Source organism: Bos javanicus, chromosome 9 (assembly GCF_032452875.1).
Source record: "Bos javanicus breed banteng chromosome 9, ARS-OSU_banteng_1.0, whole genome shotgun sequence".
NCBI lineage: Eukaryota > Metazoa > Chordata > Mammalia > Artiodactyla > Bovidae > Bos > Bos javanicus.
This window is the reverse complement of record NC_083876.1, coordinates 22,219,884-22,246,081: the sequence shown is the minus strand read 5'-3', so window position 1 is coordinate 22,246,081 and position 26,198 is coordinate 22,219,884. Positions and strand designations below refer to the sequence as shown.

General features: G+C 38.1%; 1 long non-coding RNA gene across 1 annotated transcript; it reads left to right on the top strand.

Moving 5' to 3' along the window:
- Nucleotides 1-56: 56 nt before the first annotated feature.
- LOC133253726 (uncharacterized) lies at nt 57-26,198 on the top strand. Its single transcript, XR_009738400.1, has 3 exons — nt 57-141; nt 23,087-23,233; nt 25,591-26,198. It is a non-coding gene; the product is annotated as an uncharacterized LOC133253726 (long non-coding RNA).

Sequence of the window (26,198 nt, the reverse complement as noted above, 5' to 3'; positions counted from 1 at the left end):
CAGGGCTGCCGGAGAAGCTGCTCCGGCTGCGCGGCGAGCCTGGGCTGCGCTCGGTTGGGGGATGTAAGAAAGGAGACGAGAGGGGGATCTAGACCGCGCGCCTCCTTCTGGTGGAAATTGACAAGGAATGTGCCGGAAAAGGTGAGGGAATCCCTTTTTCTCCCCCTTTCCCTGGCATCCTTTGGTGGTTCCTCATTTTGCATACTGGGTTTTACCTTGGACTGGAACAAAACCGCTCGTGCATCTCGTGAAATTCGCCCTGATCTGGGCACTTAAAGCGGTAACCAGGTAGATTGAGGCATAACAGAGCAGGAGCGTAGGGAAATGAGCTGCAAATGTACAGCGGCAGCACGAAAACGCCCAGCTGCCTGCAAGGGAGTTTCGGAAAGGCTCCCCAGCCAACTGATGCTTTAGACTGCCAACTTCGGATTTAGGTGTAATTAATCCGTCCCCACCTGTCCCGCCCCCCGCACTTCTCGGATAGTTACGGAACTTGTGAAGGGAAGAGAGCCAACTGGAAGAAGAAGGGAGCGGGGGAAAGATGGGTGGAGAAGAGATTCACTCTTGATTCATTAGTTTTCCTGCTCCCCAAATTAAAAGCAGAGGGACGAAAACGGCCGCCAAAGCGTCCTAGAAACAAAAGGCAAATAGCGAGGACGTGAGTCACCGGAAAGCGGACCCGCCCCCCTCCCCAGACGTGGCAGCCGTGTGTCAGTGCAAGTCAGTTAGATGGGAGAGTTCGCAGGGTGGGGGTGGGAGGCCGCCAGGGAGAACAGAAGTTTGGTAACCCAAGTCTGACGCCGCAGGATGCGCCCGGTAGGCAAGGAGCAGAGAGGCTAGGATTGGGGTAGGAGACAGGGAATGATTGATTACAGAGAGGATTTGTTACCCCGGAGAGGTTTGGGGTCCTGAAAGCTCTATTCTTGTTCTCTCAATGAGTGTCTGTCTCTTTTGTCCCGAAAAAATAATTTCCCTAAAAGAGTGAGAAAGTGCTGGTTATTCAAGGTTCTTCATTTCAGAAAACTGAGAAAACAGTTGCAAAAAAGTAAGATCTGGTAATATAAAAAGGATCCAATAAGGAATGCCGAAGTTTGTGCCTATGACATGGGCCTGCCTTTAGTGTGAAGGAAAGGTCCCAATTCTCAAGTCACTTCTTGATTACTTTTGTGGGAAGAAATAGACTGCACCGCCAACAGCAAGAAGGGCCCAGGTGAGACCTAGAGGGCGTGAAAACTGCAAAAAATTTGTGCAAAAAGCCAGTTTTGTTCATTTGCATCCTCAGCACTTTTATCTCAATCTTTTTCCTGTTTTTAAAAGTGCTTTGTAATACGAATGTGAAACATTTTCAAAAAAAGAATCTCAAAAGCTGGAGTCATGTTCTGTATCCTGATGGTGGTGGTGGTTACATAAGTCTAGACATGCGTTAAAATTTACAGAACCTTGTACACTGAATCAGTTTTACTGTATGATAATTTTTAAACAAAATTAGTTATTCATGGGAAAAAAAATACTAATGCTCTGCCTTGGTATTCTGGTTCTGCTCTATTGAGGAGAGTAAGAAGATTCTAAGTATCTTTAGAATTTAGAAAGATATATTCTCATCTGATCTCACATCAGCTCGGCAATATAGATACCAGTAGTTATTCGTATAATTATTCTGTTTTACAAATGAAAAAACTGGGGCTCTGAGCTGAGACTAATTCACATTGACAGTGTCTTTTACTTGCCAAACCTCCTGCTGATCACTTTACAGAAATCATCTCATTTGTTCTTCCCATCAGTCCTCAGGTAGATTCTCTCACTCCAGTTTTAAAGAGGAGAAAACTGAAGCCAAAATAAATTATATAACTTGTTCTAATGTGTGGTGGAGGTAAGGACTGGGCCCAGATTTGTCTGCTTTTCATGTGTATCTCACATTCCACCTCTAGGCAAAATTGAGGCACTTGTGCAAAGTCCTACACTGCATCCCTTAGGCAGAACCAAAGCCTCTCCCCTGGTTCGCTTTCTCCTTATTTTCTTCTACCTGCCTGCAGCTGGCAGTTAGTTGGTTATGGCTGCTGAATCAGGACTCAGAAATGTGGGGTCATTTTTAGCTCCACCACTTACTGTGTGGCTTCAGTATACTTCTGTTTCTTCACCTGTAAAATAGGACCACTAATAAAACATTATGATATTTCCATGAGAATTGAGATAAGATATCTAACATGCTTGGCAAAATTGCCTGTTATTATTGTGTTAATCTTCATTACTCTCCCGCTCGCCATTTGTTCTGTACCCACCAACTCACTGTAACTATGTTAGTTATAGGAGTCCAAGGATGGATAGTCTAAGGTCTCCTTCAAGTAGAATTGCCAGATTTAGCAAATAAAAATACAGGACACTCAGTTAAAATTGAATTCCAGGTATACAATGAATGATTTTTTAGTATGAATATGCTCCGTGCAATATTTGGGATGTACCTGTGTTTAAAAAAAATCACTTTTTACCTGAAACTCTAATTTAACTGGGCATCCTATATTTGGTCTGGTAACAAAAGAGTTCATAACCTGGTGGAAGAAACAGACAGAAATAAAAGCTTTCATTGCAGAACACTGAGGGCAGTTTACTGTGTGTATCTTTCCAGTCTCTCTGTTTGTATATATTTTACTTTTGTTTCTAATATTTTTTATATGAATGGGATCATAGTCGATGTATTATATTATTCATGATTTTTAAAATTTTAAAACAACTATGCCTCGTTCTGTGTCCATACTTTCTTTGTTTTAAAGATTGCAAAATGTAGTGTGGACTGTTTTACCACATTTTAAAAACTGCCCTGTTGAAAGACAGTAAGATCAGTAACTACTTTTTGAAGAACTCTCCTTCAAGTGAGAAAAGCTTACTAGGATGAGTTCTATTTTGATTGTCTTAAGCATTTAATTATCCGAAATTATCATACTTGCTTAACTCCTGACAGCTTGAAAATTTTTTGTGTGTGATGCTATTTACATGCTCTAAAGCAGGACAGAGAATTTCAAAGCACATTTTCCTCCATTTATTCTTCCCTTCCAAAATAAAAGAAGGATCTGAATGTCCTAATGGAGAAGAACCAATCTAGTGTATTTCATAGGTCACATTGTAGCCTCCAGGAAAATGTCTCTGCACTATTATTTATGCAACACATTGTTTCTCCAGCAACCATTTTTCTTCTAATGACCCAAAGGAAAGTCATTAGTAAATTTTTGAAATATTGCTGTTAAATTCTGGGAAGGCAAAGAACAATGTAGTATTTAAAAAAAAATAAAAGACGGATGATTATGGTTACCCCAATGGTAACCAGAAGAGAGAAACCATGTGGTCCAGCAGAAACATCAAGATTATTTGAGACTAGTTAATTTTGCAAATTAGCAAAGGAACTGAAAAAGGTGAACACTCTCAAATCTGAAGAATTTCTAAAACAAAATTAAACATTGGTGAACATCAACCACACATGCTGTAAAACCATGAATCAACACTTAAAACCAGAACAATCAACTTGACAGTTTGTGTGAAAAAAGTTAAACATTCATGAAAAATATTTTTAATTGTTAATGACTAAAAAGAAAACTCATGTGCTGATTTCAAATCATTTGAGAAAGAAAGAAGCTTCTTATCTGAGATATATACACTAAATTAAGTAAAAATATCAACTTCGGAATGGGTTGAAAGGACATATTTGTTTCATGAGTCAATACAATGGGAGTTGAAGCTGGTAAAAGAAAAAGCGAAGCCATTTCAGGATTTATCAGAAATTAAATAATTACAAAAAATAGAACAAGCTAAAAGGCTGTAATATTAGAAAGACTGAACTGGATGGAAATATATGTTTCTTTAAGAATGGGAAAATATTGAAAGGTAAAAAAAATAATAATTCTATAGCAATCTGCAGAACTTTCCAAATAACATTATAGGATTATTCAACTTTAAATGTGTTTAACTGTCTAAGACCTTACTGTATACTTCTACCTATATGATGTTCTTAAAATATAAAGGTAGATAGATAGGATAAAAATCTCTGCCTTCAGACATCTCACAGTCTAGTGATGAACACTGGCTACCTACCAGTTACAAAACAGGGTGAGTGCAAAGGGCAGGGTGGACTAGGGAGATTGAAGAAGACTTCTTTGGGGAAGTAATACCTGAATTGCATTTTGAATTATTAGTAGGAACTTGCCAGACAGAAGATCGCCAAGTTGGTGGAAAGACTCAGAAAACTTGTTCATTTCTAAAGACCACATGGGGAAGACCACAGCAGAGCACACATTGGAGAGTGGTAGTAGCATGGGTTTACCTCATGCATAGAGTTGACTCATTGGAAAAGACTCTGATGCTGGGAGGGATTGGGGGCAGGAGGAGAAGGGGACAACAGAGGATGAGATGGCTGGATGGCATCACTGACTCGATGGACGTGAGCCTGAGTGAACTCTGGGAGTTGGTGATGGACAGGGAGGCCTGGCGTGCTGCGATTCATGGGGTCGCAAAGAGTCGGACACGACTGAGCGACTGAACTGAACTGAACTGGGATAGGATTACTGCCCTCTATTCGAAAAAGTTTGATTTCATCCTGTAGAGCTGGGAAGCCTCCAAAGATACTCAGCAGGAAAATGACGTGATTAGGTGTGTATTTTACAAAGATCACCTTCGCGATCTATTTGAAGGATAAATTCACAGGCAGAGAGACTAGGGACACAGAGAAATTGGGAGAGCCAAGTGATAGATGTTGAAGAACTATAAACCAAAGCAGTGTTAAAAAGATTGACAAGGCAGGAACAGTTATGTAGACCAGTGGTTCTCCAGGGTGACACTGCCCCTAGTGGGCATTTTGGATATTTGTTGGAAGCATTTTCTGGTTGTTTCAGTCAACGGGGAGAACTACTGGCATTTAGCCTGCAGAGGCCAGGGATGTTAGACATCCTGCAATTAAAGGGACAGTGTCATACAATGAAAAATTATCCTGCTTCCCACATGACGTTCAAGTATCCATCTAGGCATTCTTGTAGGTGAAAAACCTAAACAACCATCCTACATTTAAATTGCAAATACTTATAGAATGGTTTTAGTATACGCTGAATTTTCCAGAAGGCAGCTACTGTGTTCATCAAAGGAAAAATATATATTGTTTTATTTGGGACGCGACCAAAATTGTGTCTCTGACAGCTGTGTTGCTCATGGTATTTGAATCACTAATACAAATCAACCGTATCTATGTGCATTTATATTTATTGCATTTACAGTAATTCTTATTTCAAAATGTCTAATGTAAAGACAAACTGTTTTCACTGTTAATTTGAATCTTAGTCTAATTTCTCAAGTCCTAGCCTGTTTATAAGTGTGTGTGTGTGAGTCACTCAATCGTGTCTGACTCTGCGACCCTGTAGCTCACCACGCTCCTCTGTCCATGGGATTCTCCAGGCAAAGATACTGGAGTGGGTTGCCATTCCCTTCTCCAGGGGATCTTCCTGACCCAGGGATAAAACCCTGGTCTCCTACATGGCAGGCAGATTCTTTACCACTATGCCACCTGGGCAATGTGTGACATAAAGAGAGACTTGAACCCACAAAGTACTGGTGTGATGACATTTGCATTTCATTAGGTCTTCTGGTATAGACATAGGAGAAGGAAATGGCACCCCACTCCAGTATTCTTGCCTGGAGAATCCCAGGGACAGAGGAGCCTGGTGGGCTGCCATGTATGGGGTCGCACAGAGTCAGACATGACTGATGCGACTTAGCAGCAGCAGTATAGTCATTTATATATTATACTACCTGTTATTTATTATTTAATTATGCTCTTATTTCTCTTTATATTATAGTTAGTATAATATGTATTTTTAAAATTTACATGAAGGTATGCTTTATATAAAGGCTTTATAAAATGCTTGTTTTTAAAAAGGTTGAAAATAGCCCATATAAATACTTGAGGTAGAATCTATAAATCGTGTTGATTTATTCAGCATGGAGGGGAGAATACAGGCATTTATAATTCTAAAACATGTGATATAACAGATAACTTCTATATTTTAAATGATGTCCAAGAGAAATCCTAATAATTCTAGATGGAAGAGTCAAATTTACTGTAAGGAAGCTGGAAAATACCTAGAGGAAAGGATAGAACAGTGAACTTATTCACTTAGAAGACCTAGCTTATTTGTTTGTAATTATTGTCTTTTCAAAAGAAATTGTAATAAATATTTAATTCAGTAGTGTTACCTAATACTCTTTTTCTAATGTAAATTAATTCAACTTTGAAGTTGACATTGAAGATTTTCCATTTATCTAGTCCTTGCCTAAACTGGGTTCTAAACCAAAACTGGAATTCAGCCCAGCAATGGGAGCAGTTGCAGTTGTAGCTACCATCCAAATTTAATTAATTTCAATTAAATTTAATACAGTTCAATAAATGTTTACTAATGTGCCTTTTTGTATGGAATTCACTTTGTCTTCCAAATAGAGCCATCTCCAAAGCCAGAAATTTTTCTTAAAAATTTTCTAATTCTGGCACATTGATAGGCAGTCTAGTGCATGTCCATGGCAGAGGTTCAGCAGATAGACTTGGGCCAAAGCTTAGATATGTGACCCAGGTGTCTTTAGTCTATTTTCCAAGTCCTATCCGGTGAGCTAAAGGACATAGGTCAATAAGTTGCCTGTAGCACTGCGTGAGATATTTAAAGCCAAAAAGCAAATATTTACAGATTTGGTTTAGCTCCCCCATACAAAAATCCAGAAGAGAAGACTGAAAATATTGTAATTTTTGGAATAGAAATTTATCACATTACCTTGGCAGTGCAAAAAAATGTTTAGGGAAACAAAATCAAGCTAACATCAAATCTTATGGCCTGAACAATGAGTGGATGTTATGTGTCTTCTGTAGGTAATAACAAATATTTTAATTCATTTAAAATGTTAGAATAAAGGAGTTGGGTACAAAATGCATGTCAAAGGATACCTATTTTGAACTTGAACAAAAGCCTGCAGGATAAATGTGTGACATAAAGAGAGACTTGAACCCAGAAAGTACTGGTGTGATGACATTTGCAAAGGGGTGATATTCAAAATAGTTTACAACTAGTATGGTTCAGTCACTGACCACTAAATGTTTAATAATCAGACCGGATGCCACCTATCAACAAACAGTAGGGCTTTGCTGGTGCAAGCTGCCCAAATACAAGTAATTACCCTGTAAAGGTTTCTGATTCTCTTGGCACCCTCCACAGTACAGGTAATCACTACAATTGTTCCGTAACTTCTAAGCTTTACCATAAGGAATTGGAAATCTTCTTTAAGAAAATAACCAGTAGGGTGAATAAATTGAGTTTATTCATTATGTGTTAGATAAGTAATTTGGAAGGGTGTAAGGGCTTCTAGGCCCTGTCCTGAGAACTGGGGATGAAATGGTGAATTAAACAGATAAAAGCCCTGTTTTCATGGAAATTATTGTTTCCATCAGTTTATTAAATCAGCTCAAGTGAGAGAAATCTAGTTTCCTCCCTGGAGAAGGAAATGGCAACCTACTCCAGTAATCTTACCTCGAAAATCTCATGGATGGAGGAGCCTGGCAAGCTACAGTCCATGGGGTCGCAGAGTTGGACACGAATGAGTGACTTGGCTTTCACTTTTAAAAATTGAATTAAAATATTTTGGTATTAAATGTAGAAAACACATTAGAAATAGAGAATTGTATAACAAAAGTTTGTCAACTATTCAGCTTGACAAATCCTAACATTTGGTTTCTTCTTCAAGTTTCTTTTGTAGATAATTAAAATGACAAATTGGTAAGTTTTGACATATGCAAGCATTCTTGAAACCATCATTCAAGGAAATTAATGAATTCATCACCCTCAAAAGTTTTCTCATGACCTTTTGTAATCTATCTACATGTCACCCCCACCCCAAGCCATGCCCAGGCAACCACTGATTTGATTTCTGTCACTATAGATTCCTTTGAATTTTCTAGAATTTTATATAAATGGAATCATATGGTATGTACTCTTTTTTCATCTGGATTTTTTTCACTCAGCATAATTAATTTATGATTTATACATGTTATGAGTATCAGAAATTCATTTTCATTTCTTTACTAAGTAGTATTCTGTGATATGGATATAGGAAAATTTGTTTATCCCTTTACCTATTGATGGACATTTGGACTTTTTCCAGTTTGTGGCTATCACATATGAAGCTGTGATAAACATTCACATTTGAGTCTCTGGGCATATACTTTCATTTCTCTTGGGCAAATATCAAGAGGTGGAATTAGGTAATATGGTAGATTCTTTTTTAACTTTATCAGGAATGCCAAACTGAGTTTCTAAAGTGATTATACCATTTTACATTACTTCCCATTAGTGAAAAAAGTGTTCGTTCTACGTGAGTGAAGAAGAGTTCCAGTTGCTCCACATCCTTCCAATACTTGATATCATTAGATTTTTAAATCTTAGATATACTAAATTGTGTGTAGTGGTATCTAATTTTGCTTTTAATTTTTCAGTGATGTTGAGCACCTTTTAATGTGTGTGTTTGTTACCTGTATTTTCTTCTTTCATGAAGCGTCTAATCAATTGATTTGTCCATTTTTAAATTGAGTCATTTGTCTTCTTACAGTTGAGTTTTAAGAGTCCTTTACATATGTATTCTAGCTACAAGGAAATAATAATAGAGTTCTACTCCTAGATAAACATCGTTCAAACTCCTAATTTAAGGAAATAATAAAGATTCTGCAGTTATTGAAGCAAAATTGGCCCTTGTCAAGAGAATAAAAAGTTAACTGATTTTAGATTTTTTTTTCTGTTCTATTAGATAATAGAAGAATTTGGAGGTCTATGAATAGACTGAGTTTTAAAAAAATAATTTCTTTTTTTGAATATATAATGCATTTAAGCTGTTGAAAATTCAAAAGTGGAAGAAAGGTTATAAAAGGAAAACCTCCTTTCACTCCTGTTCCTTGACTTTCCATTTAACTTCTCTACAGACAACCAGCTTTTATCAGGTTTCTGTATGTATCTTTCCAGTTAGATCTTATGCAAGTGTATGCAAATTCCATTTCACAAATTTCCATTCACAAAGTGAACACTGCATGTTGTTCTGAACCACATTTAACTGAACCATGAGACTCAGAGATTCTACATTATTTGGGTATTAAAGAATTCTTTAATGGGCAGACAGTATTCACTGGACAGTGTAATTAGCTGCCTCACTTGCTGTGTAATAAACCACTGAAACTCACTGAATAAAAAAAAAAATGAATAAATCACTGAAAACTCAGTGGCTTAAAACAATTCTTTATAAGCATAGCTTATGCATCTGTATGGTGGCTGAGGATTAGATGGTTTGGCTTGGACTTGGTTGGCAAACTTGGCTAAGCTGCGCTGGCTCACACTTCTGCAAATTGATTGGTGGGTTCTATATTACGTTCTTCCCAAGACCAGTGGAATAGCAGCCGAGGCAGTAGAAGCACAAGAGCAAGCAAGCCTAATCCATGCCTTTCAAGATACTGCGTCCATCACATCTGTCACCATGCTGTCAGCCAAGGCACATCACATTCTAAAGCTGATGTACGACAATTTATTTCAACAACCTCCCATTAAGAGATTATTAGCTTTTCGCTATTACAACCAATGCAGCAATGACTAAATACACATATCATCTTTCATATATACTAGTATCTCTTTGAATAAATGCTAAGAAGTGAACTTTGAAATTAAAAGATGAGCTTTTGTAATTTTGATAGGTTTTGAGAAGCACTGTTTAGAGATTATTGTAACTGTATATTCCCATCAACAATATTGGGGCTATGTTATCATTTTTTATTTTTACTAATCTTGCACATGAAAATGTTATTTTTGCATAGCTCTAACTTGTATTTTTTAATTATAAGTGAGGTTGACAATCTTTTTATATGTTTAAAAACAATTTATATTTCCTCCTGTTCATATCTTTTGCTCCTTTAGTTCCAATGGCTTTTTAATTTTTTTCAATTGATTAATATATCTTAAAGAAACTAATACTTAACCTATTAGGGCACTCACACCCCCTAAAAAAGCTCCTATAATTAAAAACAACAAGCAGAACCATAGTCTAACCAGTTCACCAGGGAGTCAGTGACAGAGAGAACTAAGAAAAGCCCTCTTTGTCAAAACAAATCTTAGAGATGTTTTTAAATGAGATGGTGTTAATTTAATATCTTACCTCAGGCTGCCATTGCCATAAAGCCATAGTGAAATGCCATAAGCTGAGTGACTTAAACATTTTTTCTCACAGTTCTAGAGCCTAGAAAAGTCCAAAATCTAGATATTGGCAGGGTGGGTTACAGTCTGAGGCCTCTTATCTTGGCTTGTAGGCAGCCATCACCTTACCTGGTACTCATACAACCTCTGTGTGTATGGCCAAGAAAGGAAGCTCTGGTGTTTCTTCTTCTTCTGGTAAGAATTCTAACCTCATGGGAGCCTCCCATTAATGACTTCATCTAACCCTAATGACCTGCAGGGGCCTCGCCTTTTAACACAAGCACATTGGGCTTCAACATATGAGTTAGGAAGTGGGTGGATGGAGCCACACAATATTCAATCTTTTATTTTAAACTTAGCTTTTTCAATAAACACAATAATTCATTCTAGTTATAAGATGGTATAAATGAATATATCTTCATATTTCTTTTCTTAACTAATTTAAAGTACAATTGTATATTTTGCTTGTAATTGTACTGTCGGACCAGAACATATAGAAATGTAATATATTTGACAAGAACAACATCAAGAAGGTAGATGAGAGCAAAGCTGTGTTGTACTAAGGAAAGGACCCCTGATGGTAACTTGAATCCTTAGAACATACATAGGGAACCAAAATCAGTAATTAGAAAGTTTACTCTAACAAACTCTAATAAACTTGTTCCCATCTTTTCTCAGCCTGTTTAATACATATAAAACTATATAAGATAGTACTATTGGTGGATTAATAGCATATATACATGTGACATGTATAACAATCATAGTGGGAAAGGGGAAAGAGAGACTAACACTGCATGGAAGTAATGTTTCTATATCACACTGTAGTTAAGTATGTTTAAATCTGAAATAGATTCTGATAATATGTACATAGTAACCCCTAGAGCAATCACTAACAATAAGTTTAAAAATAGTGAAAAAGTAATCACAGTAATTAAAGTACTACTCTAGAAAATATTCACTTAATTCAAAATAGAGCAGTAGGGGGAACAGAAACAAAAAGACATTAGTTCAGTTCAGTTCAGTTGCTCAGTCATGTCCGACTCTTTTCGACCCCATGGACTGCAGCATGCCAGACTTCCCTGTCCATCACCAACTCCTGGAGTTTACTCAAACTCATGTCCACTGAGTCAGTGATGCCATCCAACCATCTCATCCTCTGTCATCCCCTTCTCCTCCCACCTTCAATCTTTCCCAGCATCAGGGTCTTTTCAAATGAGTCAGCTCTTCGCATCAGGTGGCCAAAGTATTGGAGTTTCAGCTTCAACATCAGTCTTTCCAATGAATATTCAGGACTGATCTCCTTCAGAATGGACTGGTTGGATCTCCTTGCAGTCCAAGGGACTCTCAAGAGTCTTCTTCAACACCACAGTTCAAAAGCATCAATTCTTCAGTGCTCAACTTTCTTTATAGTCCAACTCTCACATCCAAACATGACTACTGGAAAAACCATAGCTTTGACTAGATGGACCTTTGTTGGCAAAGTAATGTCTCTGCTCTAGATGGACATTAAACAGCCATTACATTAGACAGTAGAAAATAAAAATTTTAATGAAAGACATAAATCCATCTATAATAATAATAATATTAAATGCAAATGGGTTAAATAATCCAATAAATAGGCAGAAATTGTCAAATTGGATAGGAAACATGACCCAACTATTTACTGTCTACAGAAGAAGCTTCTTAGGTTCCAAGATACAAATAGATTGAAAATAAAAGAATGGAAAAAGATAAAATCATGTAAACAGCAACCAAGGAAAGCTAGAGTGACTACAATAATATCAAATATAATAGACTTTAAAATGAAAAGAAAATGGTACTAGAGATAAAGTGGGATATTTATAATGAAAGAGTCAAACTATCAGAATGTTATAATAACTATAGACCTATATGCCCTCAACATCAGAACTCTGAAATACATGAAATAAAAATAAACAGAAATGTAAAGAAAAATAGACAATTTGGCAAAAACAATTCATGAGTTCACTACCTTCCCCCATAAAGGATAGAACATCAAAGTAGACTATCAACAAAGTAAATGGAAATCTTAAACATTATATGCAAAACAGTCTGATGGACATCTATAGAAAATTTCACCCAACAACATCAGAACACACATTTGTCTGAGTATGTGCTCAGGATAGACTATGCTGCTAAGTCATTTCAGTCGTGTCTGACTCTGTGTGATCCCACAGACAGCAGCCACCAGGCTCCCCCATCCCTGGGATTCTCCAGGCAAGAACACTGGAGTGGGTTGCCATTTCCTTTTCCAATGCATGAAAGTGAAAAGTGAAAGGGAAGTGAAAGGGAAGTCACTCAGTCGTGTCCGACTCTTAGCGACCCCATGGACTGCAGCCTACCAGCCTCCTCCATCCATGGGATTTTCCAGGCAAAGTACTGGAGTGGGGTGCCATTGCCTTCTCCGAGGATAGACTATGCTAGGCTATAAAAAAATCCTCAATAAATTTAAATGGATTGAAATTATAGAAAGTACTTATCTGATCACAGTGGAAATTAGAAATTAATAACAAAAAGAAATATGGGATATTAACAAATAATGAGGAATTTAACCAGTACACTACTAAATGACCAATGGGTCAAAGAGGAAGTCAAAAAAAAATTAGAAAATATTTTAGGATGAATGAGTGAAAATGAAAATATAATATACTAAAATGTACAAGATGTAATTTAAGCCATTCTCATATGTATGCATGTTAGTCACTCAGTTCTGTCAAACTCTTTGCAACTCCATGGACTGTAGCCCACCAGGTTTCCCCTGTCTGTGGAATTCTCCAGGCAAGAATACTGGAGTGGGTTGCCATTCCCTTCTCCAGGTATCTCTTCCCAACACAGGGGTTGAACCTATGTCTGCATTGCAGGTGGATTCTTTACCACCTGAGCTACCAGGGAAGCTAAGAAATTCTTAGGGAGAAATTTATAGTTGTAAACACCTACTTGTGATCACATTACTTCATGGTAAATAGATGGAGAAACAATGGAAACAGTGACAGATTTTATTTTCTTGGGCTCCAAAATTACTGTAGATGGTAACTGCAGCCATGAAATTAAAAGACACTTGCTCCTTGGAAGAAAAGCTATGACAAACCTAGGCAGCATATTAAAAAGCAGAGACATCACTTTACCAACAAAGGTCTGTATAGTCAAAGCTATGGTTTTTCTAGTAGTCATGTATGGATGTGAGAGTTGGACCATAAAGAAGGCTGAGCACCGAAGAACTGATGCTTTTGAACTGTGGTGCTGGAAAAGACTCTTAAGAGTCCCAGGTACTGCAAAGAGATCCAACCAGTCAATCCTGAAGGAAATCAACCTTGCATATTCATTGGAAGGACTATTGCCGAAGCTGAAGTTCCAATACATTGGCCACCTGATATAAAGAGCAGATTCACTGGAAAAGACCCTGATGCTGGGAAAGATTGAGGGCAGGAGGAGAAGGGGATGACAGAGGATGAGATGGTTGGGTGGCATCAGTGACTTGGTGGACATGAGTTTGATCAAACTCCAGGAGATAGCGAAGGACAGGGAAGCCTAGCGTGCTGCAGTTCATGGGTTCACAAAGAGTCAGATACAACTTAGCGATTGAACAACAAACACCTGCATAGCAGGGAAAAAAAGAAACAATCTCAAACAATGATTAAACATTTCACTTAAGATACTGGAGAAGGAAATGGCAACCCACTCCAGTGTTCTTGCCTGGAGAATCCCAAGGACAGAGGAGCCTGGTGGGCTTCCATCTATGGGGTCGCACAGAGTCGGACATGACTGAAGTGACTTAGCAGTAGCAGTAAGATACTGGGAGGACTTCTGCAGTGGCCCAGTGGCTAAGACATTGTGCTCCCAATCCAGGGAGCCTCGGTTTGATCCCTGGTCAGGGAACTAACTAGTTCCCACATGCCACAACTAAGACCTGGCACAGCCAATTAAATAAAAATAATTTTTTTTTAAGATACTGGAAAAAGAGGATCAAATTAAACCCAAAGCAAGGATAAAGGAGAAATAATGATTAGAACTGAAATAAATGAAATGGATAAAATAATAAAGAAAATCAACAAAAGCTAGAGTTAGTTCTTCAAGGTCAACAGACTTGATAAAACTTTAAAAAGATTGCAATTACTAAAATCAGAAATGCAAGAGAGCACACTATCACCAACCTTACAAAAATAAAAAGAATCATGAAAGAAGGCTATGAATAAGAGTGTACCAATAAAAAAGGTAATTTAGATGAATTGAAAATTTTCTAAAAAGACACAAGTTACTAAATCTGCCTCAAAAAGAAATAGAAAATCTGAATAGACTTCTAACATGTAAAGAGACTTCGTTAATAATCAAAAAACATTTCACAAGGGAAAGCCAATGACCAGGCAGCATCACAGGTAATTTATACCAAACACTAAAATAAGAGTTATAATTTTTCATAAATTTTTCCAAAAATAGAAAAGAAGGTAACATTTCTTTTTTTATTGCTGCTGCTGCTAAGTCGCTTCAGCCGTGTCCGACTCTGTGTGACCCCATAGACGGCAGTCCACCAGGCTCCCCTGTCCCTGGGATTCTCCAGGCAAGAACACTGGAGTGGGTTGCCATTTCCTTCTCCAATGCATGAAAGTGAGAAGTGAAAGTGAAGCCGCTCAGTCGTGTCCAACTCTTAGAGACCCCATGGACGGCAGCCTCCCAGGCTCCTCCATCCATGGGATTTTCCAGGCAAGAGTACTGGAGTGGGGTGCCACTGCCTTCTTTTTTATTGAAGTGTTGTTGATTTGCAATGCTGTGTTAAGTGCACAGTAAAATGATTCAGTTATATATATATGTACACATACATACACACACACATACTGTTTTTCAGATTCTTTTCCATTATAGATTATAAGATATTGAATATAGTTCCCTGTGCTATACAGAAGGTCCTTGTTGTTTGTTTTCCTTATATATAGTAGTATGTGTAGTTAACCCCATATTCTTAATTTATCTTCCCCTTGCACCTTTCCCCTTTGGTAAGCACAAGTTTGTTTTCTATAACTGTTGGTCTGTTTCTGTTTTGAAAATAATTGCATTTGTATCACTGTTTTTGATTCCACATATAAGTGGTATCATATGATACCCGTCTTTTCCTGTGTGACTTTACTTGGTATGGCGATCTCTAGGTCCATCCATGTTGTGGCAGATAGCATTATTTCCATGGCTGAGTAATATTCTGTTGTATATATACCACATCATCTTTATCCATTTATCTTCTGATGGACACAGGTTGCTTCCATGTCTTGGCTATTGCAAATAGTGCTGCATTGAACATTGGGGTGCTTGTGTTTTTTCAAAGAGTTTTCTTTAGATATATGCCCAGGATTGAGATTGCAGGATCATATGATTAGAGATTATATTTTTATGGAACCTTCATACTATTCTGCAAAGTGGCTGCATCAAGTCACATTCCCACCAACAGTGCAGGAGGAAACCCTTGTACATTGTTAGGTGGGAATGAGAATTGGTGCAGCCATTGTGGAAAACAATATGGAGTTCCCTCAAAAACATTTTTAAATTAAAAAATTTTTAAAGCTTAAAAATTAAAATGATCCCACTATTCTGCTTTTTTGTATATAGTTGAAGAAAATGAAATCAGTATCTCAAAGAGATTTCTACACTCCCATGATCATCGCAGCATAATTCACAAGTAGCCAAGATGTGAACAGTCTAACTGTTCAGCAGCATATAAATAAATAGAATGTGGTATAGGTACACAAGGGACTATTATTTGCCATAAAATAAAAGTAAATTCTGCCATTTGTGACAACATAGATACACCTGGGAGGGCATATGCTAAGTGAAATAAGTGAGACAGAAAAAATAAATACCACATGGTGTTGCTTATATATGGAATAAAAAAGTTTGTATTTCATAGACCCACAGAGTAGAATGTTGGTTGCCAGAGTCTGAGAGTGGTGGAAATGAGATGTTATTCAAAGAGTACAAACTTACTGTTATAAGATGAATACATTATGAGGATCACAGCATGGTGAGTATGTGAATAGATCTTATAGACCACACATAAAAAAGTAATTATGCAAGTTGATGGATGTGTTAATTGATTGTGGTAATGATTTCATGACCTATGTATATAATCATCACATTGTATACTTTAAATATATATAATTTTATACCTCAATTATATCTCAGTAAAGTTAGTGGGGAAATCTACAAAACGTTGCTGAAATAAGGAGATCCAAATAAGTGGATAGAAATCCCTTGCTCATAAAACTTAATAGTAAGATGACAGTATTCTACAGGTTGATCTGCACATTCAAAACAGTCCCTATTAAATTCTCATTCGAGATTTTTACAAACACTGACAAGTTGATCCTAAAAGTATTTTAAAAAATGCAAGAGACCCAGAATAGCCAAAATGATCTTGAGAAAGAACAAAGTTGGAGGACTCAGGCACCTGACAACTTCAAGTCGTATCATGCAACTGCATTAATCAAGAGAGTGTGGTGATGCAGACACAGAAAACAGACCTGTAGTTGCCAAGGAGAGTGGGGAAGGGACAGTGGGAGTTTGGGATTAGCAGATACAAATATATACAGAACGGATGAACAACAAGGGTCCTGCTGTATAGCACCGGGAACTATATTCAATATCCTGTGATAAACCATAATTGAAAAGGACATAAAAAAGAATGTGTGTGTGCATCTGAATCACTTTGCTGTTCAGCAGAAATTAACACAACATTGTAAATCAACTATACTCCAATAAAAAGAAAAAGAGAGAGTGGTGATTTCATGAGGATAGATTTATAGATCAGTGAAATAGAACTGAGAGTCCGTATATAAACCCTCACCTTTAAGTTTGGTTGGTTTTTGACAAGGATGCCAAGACCATTCAAAGGGAAAGAATTGTCTTTCAACAGATGGTATTGGTACAATTAGATATCCACATGCCAATGAGTTGAAGTTGGTTTCCCTCTTTACCTACATACAAAAAAATTTAACTCCAGATGGATCACAGAAGTAAATATAAGAGATTAAACTAAAAAACTCTTAGAAAAAAAATAGGAATAAATCTTTGTATCATTGGGTTAGGGAAAGTCTTTTAGATATGACACCAAAAGCACCAACAGTATTAATAACAAAAAAAAATCTATCAAATTTCATCAAAACTAAACACTTCTATGATTCAAAGAACACTACCAAGAAATTGAGACAATAACTCCCAGAATGGAAGAAAATGTATATAAATCATGTATCTGATAACAGATTTATATCTGGAATATGCAAGGAACTCTTATAACTCAGCAACAAAAAGACAAACCTGCTTTTTAAATGGGCAAAATATCTGAATTGACATTCCTGGCAAGTGAAAAGTAAAAGTGAAGTCACTCAGCCGTGTCCGGCTCTTAGCGACCCCATGGACTGCAGCCTACCAGGCTCCTCCGTCCATGGGATTTTCCAGACAAGAGTACCGGGAGGGGGGTGCCATTGCCTTCTCCGAAAGAAGATATACAGATAGCCAATAAGCCCTTGAGAAGAGGCTCAGTGTCATTGGCTATTAGGAAAATGCAAAATAAAAACACAGTGAGATAATGCTTCCAGCCCACTAGGATGACTGTACTCAGAAAGACAAGTAATGACAAGCGTTGGTGAGGATTTAGAGAAACTGGAGCCCTTGGACACTGCTGGTGGGAACGTTAAATGATGCAGCTGCTGTGCAAAACAGTTTGGCGGCTCCTCAAAATGTTGAGTAAAAGGTTATCACGTGACTCAGCAATTGCACCCTTAGGTAAATATCCAAGAGAAAGGAATACATATGTCCCCATGAAAATTCATAAATGAATGTTCATAGCAGCGTTAGGCATACTAGCCAAAAAGTGTTTTCACATTTTGAACAGTGTTTGGACATTGTTCCCAAATCTTTAACAACTGGTAAATTATAAACAAATATTGTAGGAGTGTGAAAAGTGAAAGTCATATTTCTTTATAATAATGTCAATATTTTCATGGTACATTATTTGACAATAAACATGTCAATAAATGATATATTATTTGACAATAAAAATGAAATACTAACACATGCTATAACATGAATGAATCATAAATATCATGCTATATTAAAAAGGCAGTCAAAAGGGGTCACATACTGTATGATTCCATTTTTATGAAATATCAAGTGTAGGCATATCTATAGAGACAGAAAGTAGATGAGTGGTTGCCAAAGGCTAGAACTGGTAGTCGGGGAAATAGGGAGTGTCTGCTAATGCATACGGATTCCTTTGGGGAAGTGATAGAAATGTTCTAAAATTGATTTGATTGTGGTGATGGCTTCGTAACTCTGTGAGTATCCAAAAAAATTAATTTAGTATTTTAAATAGATTATTTAGTATGTAAATTATATCTCAAAACTGTTAAAATAATAGCAAAAATTTTTAATTAAAAAGAAACACCATTGGGCAAGTAAGTTTCAGACATAATAATGACCATAAATAAGAGAGTCCTGGGAGAAATTTGTGGAAGTGTAAAACTTCCAATCTCACAGATTAAAGAACCTGATGTGAATATAGGTGGATCTGGAAGGACTGAAGACATTTCATAGAGAAAGTAGAAATACATGTACAAAAACCAGTACTTGCAGTCTGTCTGTTTTCTAACTTACCCTTCACACTATCACAGGTGAGGTCTTTCGAAAGGCAAAATTCTGAGCAGTTCATTTCCTGCTCAATGCCCTAATTACTCTGCTCCTTACCTCCAGAGTAAGATAATGGACCTGTAGTATAATACTGAAGCCTCTCACACCATTTGCCTGAAACTACTCCTTGTATTCCATTCTCCTGCAATACCGTTCAGTTTATGGTTCCCTAAACCTGGGATTTCTTTGGAAGGAATGGTGCTAAAGCTGAAACTCCAGTACTTTGGCCACCTCATGCCAAGAGTTGACTCATTGGAAAAGACTCTGATGCTGGGAGGGATTGGGGGCAGGAGGAGAAGGGGATGACAGAGCATGAGATGGTTGGATGGCATCACTGACTCGATGGACATGAGTTTGAGTGAACTCTGGGAGTTGGTGATGGACAGGGAGGCCTGGCATGCTGCGATTCATGGGGTCGCACAGAGTCGGACATGACTGAGTGACTGAACTGAATTGAAAACTGTCATATTTTTTTTTCTTTCTATTTTCTGAGCATTCAACACTCTGCTCAGAGGACTTTCCACACACACATTTTCTACACCTGCCTGGTAAACTCAGATTTATTCTCTCATACTTGGCTTAACACCAGCTTCTTCTTGACACATGTTGGCCTCAAATAGCATGTACTGACCCGTCCTTTGCAATACCCAGCAAGTTATGACTCCTCATGTATGATAATTATTTGTTTACATGGTGGACTTTTACATCAGACTATAGTCCTTCCTTATTTGTATCTTCAGTGTCAAGGAAAGCACTTATTGAAGGGCTGGATGGATGGATGAATTACAAACTAATTACAAGTTCTCAATCATCTACTTTAATCTTAGTGTAGTTTGAAGTACCTAAATGATCAATCTGATAGCTTCCTAACTAATAGGACTTTTAGAATAATTTTTTAAGTTTTCAGAAAAAGCTTTAGAGATTATATAAGATCGCTTTTCATGCAAACTGATCTTTCTCTTACTGTTTTTCCTAAAGGAAAACAAGTACTCCATGGGGGAAAAAAAATGTTAAAAAATAATAATAGACTTCCCATGATATACATTCACTATTGCAATATTCATTGTATCAAACAATGGAATTTAGCTTGATACTTCCATATTTGGGTGTTAGGAGAAGTTTTTTTTAATAATTTTATTTATTTATTTATTTTTGGCTGCACTGGGTCTTCATTGCTTTCTGTGGGCTTTCTCTAGTGGCAGTGAGTGGGGGTGGCTATTCCTCGCTGCAGAGTGCAGGCTTCTCATTGCAATGGCTCCTCTTGAAGCAGAGCACAGGCTCTAAGTACGCAGGCTTCAGGAGCTGTAGCTTACAGGCTCTAGGGAACAGACTCCATATTTGTGGTTCTCTGGACTTAGTTGCTTTGCGGTGTGTGGAATCTGCCCGAACCAGGGATTGAACCCATGTCCTCTGCATTGGCAGGCTGATTCTTATCCACTGCGCCACCAGGAAAGTCACTTATCAGGTTCACATAATGAAATATGAAATTGTAATTATATTTAATTAAATATAACTATGCATGAAAGTAAAAGTGTAAGTCGCTCAGTTGAGTCCAACTCTTTCTGACCCCATAGACTGTAGCCCACCAGGCTCCTCTGTCCATGGAATTCTCCAGACAGGAATACTGGAGTGGGTTGCCATTCCCTTGTCAAGGGGATCTTCCTGACCCAGGGATTGAACCCGGGTCTCCTTCATTGCAGGTGGACTCCTTACCATCTGAGCCGCAAGTTCCTCCCATAACCTTGTATGCTGCTGCTGCTGCTGCTGCTAAGTCGCTTCAGTCGTGTCCGACTCTGTGCAACCCCAGAGACAGCAGCCCACCAGGCTCCACTGTCCCTGGGATTCTCCAGGCAATAACACTAGAGTGGGTTGCCATTTCCTTCTCCAATGCATGAAAGTGAAAACGAAGTTGCACAGTCGTGTCCAACTCTTAGTGACCCCATGACTCCAGCTTACCAGGCTCCTCCGTCCATGGGATTTTCCAGGGAAGAGTACTGGAGTGGGTTGCCATTGCCTTCTCCGATATAATTATATGTAAATACTAATTTGGAGACTGTGACTGAAATGTGTTTTTAAAGACCTAATACATGCTGTATGTGGATAATGTAATGAATAGATGTTATCACAGGCAATTCATTATAACATTTTTTTTTTTAGTCTTTGGACAGAATGAAAAAATATACTTAGTGATCACAAGTTGTACCCAATATGAAAAATACTGAGGTCCTACTTATTTGAGCATGAAATATTATTTACTGTAATTCTCAATAGTTTTGCTGAACTTGGTTTTCTATTAAAATATCTGTTATAGACTCTTTCATGTGCATAATTTCATTAAAAAATTGACTTTTGGTTAAGAAAAAAAACACCTAACAGTTCTATTTTATGATAAAACCTTTGTTGAGAAAAATGTTTTCATGGTCAAGAAAACTCAACAATAGTTTTGTCAATACAAATAATGCACAATTTTTGTTTCCAGTGTTCCTTTTGTATACCTAAAAGTTTGTGGCTTAAAAGCAGACCACATGATGTTAGATTTTTTTATAATTAAGAATTAGAGAAGGACTTTGCTTTTCCTCTTGAGAGCATTTTTAGAGACCAGTGCAGTTATCACTGAGTTAAAGGCCCATCTGGGACCTGTCTGTCTTTTCTAAGCCCAAGTCTGCTTATTATTAAACTCCAACTAGCGGGCTGGCAAGTGGGCCAGCAAATAGGCCACATTTAATGAAATTTCCAGGACATTTGGGCTAGGCTTAGCTATTAATATTACCATAAGAAATAATAGATTGCTTGGTGCAGAAATAATTTTTCTATCTTAGAATTTTCACAGCTCATGGTATTTTTTTTTATGGATCTTATCACTTTCCACCTTGCTTTATGGTTGCTTATATGTAATGTTCACTCCTTCTAATGTATTGTAAGTAAGACACTGACTTTCACTCACCTTTTTATAACTCATACCACTTTTTACAGAGATCTAATCAATGTCATTAGAATGTCAGATTATTCAATTAATTTTTCTTAAATTCAAGTATAGAATTGTGACAATGCCAAAAATGTGTTTAGAGAAAATTTTAGTTTCGCCGTGATTATATACATCAATGACATAATATTGAAACATGTCCTATAGATCAACATATATGTAAATAAGGTATCATCGTCTTCCTCTAGTTCATTTTCTTGAATAGTCAGCAGCTCCCTGCAACACTTTTTGTAAGAGGGCTCCTTGGTGTTTCAGCGCCCTCCAGAGGTCTCCAGAATATTCTGACACTTGTCCTTGAAGAGTATGCAGAAACCCACAGTTTTGCATTGGAAGCACAAAGGCTGCTGGAGCCTGTAACACCTGGCAGGCTCCCAAGAGACAGACGAGATACTCTTCTAAATGTGGAAAGGAAATATTGCATGTGTGCTAAGTAGCTTCAGTCGTGTCCAACTCTTTGCAAACCCATGGACTGCAGACTGCCAGGCTCTTCTGTCCATGGGATTCTCCAGGCAGGAATACTAGAATTGCTGTGCCCTCCTCCAGGGAATCTTCCCAACCCAGGGACTGAACCTGTGTCTCTTTCTGTCTCCTGCATTGCAGGTGGGTTCTTTACCACTAATACCACCTGGGAAGCCCGAAAATGTTAAAGAAATTATACTTTACTGCTAATGTTTAATACATGATTGCCAAAATATGGTACTCAATACATCCTGAGGAAAGAAAGGAAGAAATAGATGCTGGCGCCCTCCTTTCTTAGTTTGCTTCATCAGAGTGTCCTAATCCTGACCTTAATCCTGACCTTCACCAAATGGAGAAGGTTAGGGTTTGGACTTCCCTGGTGGTTCAGAGGGTAAAGCGTCTGCCTACAATGTGGGAGACCTGGGTTCAATCCCTGGGTCAGGAAGATCTCCTGGAGAAGGAAATGGCAACCCACTCCAGTATTCTTGCCTGGAAAACCCATGGACAGAGGAACCTGGTAAGCTACAGTCCACAGGGTCACAAAGAGTCGGACACGACTGAGCAACTTCACTTTTACCAGGTGTAGCAGAGACTGTAGGTACCATGCCCCATACCTGCCAGACCCACCTGAGTTCACCTTAGATGCAGTTGGCAGCCATCTAAAAACTTCCCACCTCTAGCACCACCAATGTCTCTCTTCTTCCTCCCGGTTCTCCAGCACCACAGGAGTTTGCTCTGCCAAAGATAGTGGCAACCCAGGAGTCAAGGGGATGGAAAGCAGCCAGGGACGTCCATCAACCCTCGGGGACTGAAAGTTGGGGTCTAAGTGCCGCAGCCGCACTGCATCCAGGCACGGGATTCTGAGGTATATCTCACCTGGCTTCTCTGAAGGTCACTATTGGGGTTGAGCCCAGAGCGGCATCATTATCACACCCTGTATCTCACTGCGTTGCTCCCTCCCTGTGCTTCCGAGGGTCAGCTCCCCAGAAAATGACTTGCACTTAGTCCTTCCCTTGAGGGAACCCAAGAAGTCAGGGAAATGAATTTATGTACTACATGCTCTAGTTAACGAGCACTCATATAATGGATACCCCTTTTGAAAAGATTTTTCTTTTCTATTGGATGTTATATTTTTATTGGCTGGCTGCAGTAGATTAGTTTCTATTTCTGAAAGATTCCCTTTTAATTTAGTTTTTAATTGGAGTATAATTGCATTACAATGTTGCATTTGTTTCTGCTGTACAACAATGGGAATCGACTGTAAGTATACATATATCCCCTTTCTCTTGAGCCTCCCTTCCACCCCCATTCCACGCCTGTAGGTCATCACAAATCACAGAGCTGAGCTCCCTGTGCTCTACAGCGGCTTCCCACTTGTTGAAAAGATTTTGCAAGGAAATTTCATAATGAAAATACTGCTAATCTATAAAAGCCAGTGAACAAGAAAATGACATTACTGACACTTTCCTGAATCTAAGAAAAAGCTCTCTGTCAGCCAAATTGCAGTATAAAAATAATGACAGTCTAATCAGATCTAACAGGAAGTGGACAAAAAAATCAAAATTGTTAATGGAAAATAATAGGGATCTCAGTCTGATACACAGAAGCAGAACAAAGGGAAGCATAAGAAAGTACAATGGGCTTCCCTGGTGGCTCAGTGGTAAAGAATCCACCTGCCAAGCAGGAGACTTGGATTCAATCCCTGGGTTGGGAAATCCCCTGGAGTAGGAACTATGAACCCACTCCAGTGTTCTTGCCTGGGAAATCCCATGGACAGAGGAGCCTGGTGTCTACAGTTCATGAAGTCACAAAAGAGTTGGACATGACTTAGCAACTAAAACAACAAGGAAGAACAATGGCTAACAGCATGAATTTGAAGCCAGACTGTGATCTTACTCCAGCTCTGCCATTTATTAGCTGTATAAACTTGAGCAAGTCAGTTCCTCTCTCTGTTTCCACATCTATAAAACAGGCATAATAATTGTACCTACTTCAGAATAAATTTGTGAAGATTAGCTAAGGTAATACAGCTAAAGTATTTAGAATCATGTCTGATGAAAGCAAGTTCTATGTAAATATTAGACAGTAGAATAATCTTCATGAAATGTTAAGTGTTGAATAGATATTCATCTATCCCTGGTGGCTCAGACGGTAAAGCGTCTGCCTGCAATGCGGGAGACCCAGGTTTCATCCCCTGGAAGATCTTCCAGGAAGATCCCCTGGAAAGGGAAATGGCAACCCACTCCAGTACTCTTGCCTGGAAAATTCCATAGATGGAAGAGCCTGGTGAGCTACAGTCCATGGGGTTGCAAAGAGTCAGACATGAATGAGCGACTTCACTTTCACTTTTTTTTCACTTTATCACTGAACAAGTGCCTGATAATCTATATCTGTGTACAAAATTGGGCTAGCTATTGTAGGGACTGCTATGAAGTACAACACACAATACTTGACCTCAAAAGGGATAATATAGGGTAAGAGTCTGAGTTAAAGCCGCAGGAATGGTAATGGAAATGAATGGACAAATTTTTAAATTAAAGACTCAGAATACACAGGATATAGTAACCAATTAAATGCAGGCGTGAAAAAGAAATAAATGTAAAAAAAAAAAAGAAAACCTTTCCCCCATTCTTCAGCTTGTGTGTTAGATAATCTATGTTTTAAATGATGGAGGAAATGCAGAGGGAGAAACAGGCTTTAAAGGAAACATAATGAAATTTGACTTGTGTATTTCTAGTACCTGTAAGTACAGATGAACCTGGAGTTCAGGAGAAAGGGACAGTGGAATTTGAACTGAGCTGATCACTGAGAACATAGGAGTCATTGAGATCACCCAAGGGAGACATTGAAAAGAAGAAGGAAAATCCAACATTTTAGAGAGAATGGGAGGACAAATCAGAAAGTCAAATAGTTAGAAACGTAGAAGCAACAATTGTACATTATCATAGAAATGAAGGATGTAGAAAAGTTCAAAGTTCCAACAATGGCACCTGCTGTGGGAAGAAAGAGCAGAATGAAGACTGTACACCCGTGGGTATGATGATTAGGCTATGATTGGTTGCAAGAAGTTGTTAGAGACAGTACACATTGTGCATTGCAACAGTGATGGAGACAGCATCTCCAGGAGGATACTAGAGTTGCTCTGTTGCCACCCACTCTGTTGTCTGAGTGAGCAACACACAAACACCCTCTAAGCCTCTGTCTTCTCGTCTGTATCAACAGGGCTGCTGATGATACCTACTGCATTGGATGCTTGGAAGATTTAAACTGGATAATACATATAAGCTGCACAGTGCCTGGCACACATCATTCACTCAAGGAATATTAGCTATTGTTATTATTAATGATACTATTGCAGTCAGTTAGAGAGAAAATGGGAAGTTAGGACATAAGGGCTTCTCAAGAAGTCTACCATAAAGAAGAGGGACATGAACCATTCACTAGAGTAGGAAATAGCGCCAAGAAGGAATTTTTTTAAATTTTAGGATGGAGAGAGGCTTGTGCATGTTTTTAGGTGGAAGAGAAAGGGCCAGTAACTGAATAAAAATACTACTGTAAGAAGCGGAGAGTTCTTTACTTAGATAAGATTGTTTCATAACGGATAAATTTCACAAAGAGATAATATGACAAGTTCAATAAATCAATAACAGAAAGTAATACTTGAGTTGAAATAACGATGGGTGAATCTAATTTATGAAAGCACCTGCAATTTGTTGGCTGTTCTCAAGCAAAGTAAGTTATTTCCTCCATGGAGCGCTTTCAGTTTTTCAATTTGTAATTCTTTACTGCTTCTGAAATGAACATAAATTCTTGAAAGATGTGGCTGAGAG